This window comes from Bison bison, unplaced genomic scaffold (genome assembly GCF_000754665.1).
Source record: "Bison bison bison isolate TAMUID 2011002044 unplaced genomic scaffold, Bison_UMD1.0 scf7180017864381, whole genome shotgun sequence".
Taxonomy (NCBI): Eukaryota; Metazoa; Chordata; class Mammalia; order Artiodactyla; family Bovidae; genus Bison; species Bison bison.
The window spans coordinates 1,316,385-1,318,471 of record NW_011494953.1 but is presented as its reverse complement, the minus strand read 5'-3'; positions in this window follow the sequence as shown (position 1 = coordinate 1,318,471).

Sequence of the window (2,087 nt, the reverse complement as noted above, 5' to 3'; positions counted from 1 at the left end):
AATATGTCTCTGATTTGATCCATTCCAATGGTTAACATTTATAAGAAATCTATATTCATTTATACCTAAAACTTGGAGGAAGGGGGACTTTCACGGTAGCTTCCAGATCCATCCAGCAAGGCACAGGGAGGACTAGAGGGGACAGGCTGCCAGGTTTCACCTCTCCATGTCTCATGGTTGCTTGACTTCTCTTTCAGAACCACTTAAGCTTTCATATGTCCCTGGACTGTCCCAGGGCAGCTCCCTTCCTCCTCCTGGAAGCTCCCTGAGAACAGAGATCCTGAGGGCAGCATCTATCCCAAGGTGTCAGTGGGCTCCATGCTTTCATGGCCAGAATCTCCTTTTGGGGCTGGAAGGGCCACTCTGGAAGAACATCCTCCCAACCCCTTTGGGTAGATCCTCACACACTCCCATGCCCTTTTTTCTCTGTGAGGTATGATCAGTGACTGAGTTTATACACAAAAAGTCTGAGTTTAGTTTTACTGTTGCCATTTTCTAATTTCTAACTGGGACTTTGACAGCACTAAAGAAAATCCATTTTCTTATTAGATAAGACTTGATTATAGTTGCCTTTCCATATTCACAAGTCTGCATAGAGATTATACAAACTTTAATGTATTATTTTTTTTAACAGAAAATTATTGAATGCTACTATCTGTCAAGATCTGTTTCAGAGAAACAGCAAGAACAAAACGGGCAGATGTAATAATGATGAATTTTGTCAAATTCTCTCCAATGAGGCTGTATCATTTCTCACTCTCATCAGAAAAATGTGGGGGTACCTCTTCTTTACACCTTCATCAGCAAAGTCTATTCTCAGGAAGTCTTCTCAAGTCTATTGTTTTTTAGAGTTTTGCCAAACTGATGTTGAGAAGTGGTATCTAGATGGAGTTTTGTGTTTCTATTAGTACAAAAACTAAGATCATGGCATCAGGTCCCATCACTTCATGGCAAATAGATGGGGAAACAATGGAAGCAGTGACAGACTTTATTATCTTGGGCTCCAAAATCACTGCAGTGTTGACTTCAGCTATGAAATTAAAAAGCACTTGCTCCTTGGAAGAAAAGCTATGACCAACCTAGATAGCATATTAAAAAGCAAATACATTACTTTGTCCACAAAGGTCTGTTTAGTCAAAGCTATGGTTTTTCCAGTAGTCATGTATGGATGTGAGAGTTGGACTATAAAGAAAGCTGAGCGCCAAAGAATTGATGCTTTTGAACTGTGGTGTTGGAGAAGACTCTTGAGAGTCCCTTGGACTGCAAGAAGATCAAACTAGTCAGTCCTAAAGGAAATCAATCCTGAAAATTCATTGGAAGGACTGATGCTGAAACTGAAGTTCCAATCCTTTGGCCACCTAATGTGAAAAGCTGACTCCTTAGAAAAGACCCCGATAATGGGAAAGATTGAAGACAGGAGGAGAAGGGGATGACAGAGGATGAGATGGTTGGATGGCATCACTGACTCAATGGACATGAGTTTGAGTAAGCTCTGGGAGTTGGTGATGGACAGAAAAGCCTGGAGTATTGCAGTCCATGGGGTTGCAAAGTTGGATACAACTGAGTGACTGAACTGACTGATTTTTCATACATATTCTCCTTCCTCTGTTTTTGTTAGTTGTATTATATTTATATTTAGAGGACATAATGTAAAATGTTATTCTGTCAGCTTTTCCTCCCTTTTTAGTCTTCAGTTCGGTTCAGTTGCTCAGTCGTGTATGACTCCTTGCAACCCCATGAGTCGCAGCACGCCAGTCCTCCCTGTCCATCATCAACTCCCAGAGTTCACTCAGACTCACATCCATCGAGTCAGTGATGCCATCCAGCCATCTCATCCTCTGTCATTCCCTCTTCATCCTGCCCCCAATCCAGCCCAGCATCAGAGTCTTTTCCAGTGAGTCAACTCTTCACATGAGGTGGCCAAAGTACTGGAGTTTCAGCTTTAGCATCATTCCTTCCAAAGAACACCCAGGGCTGATCTCCTTTAGAATGGACTGGTTGGATCTCCTTGCAGTCCAAGGGACTCTCAAGAGTCTTCTCCAACACCACAGTTCAAAAGCATCAATTCTTCAGCACTCAGCTTTCTT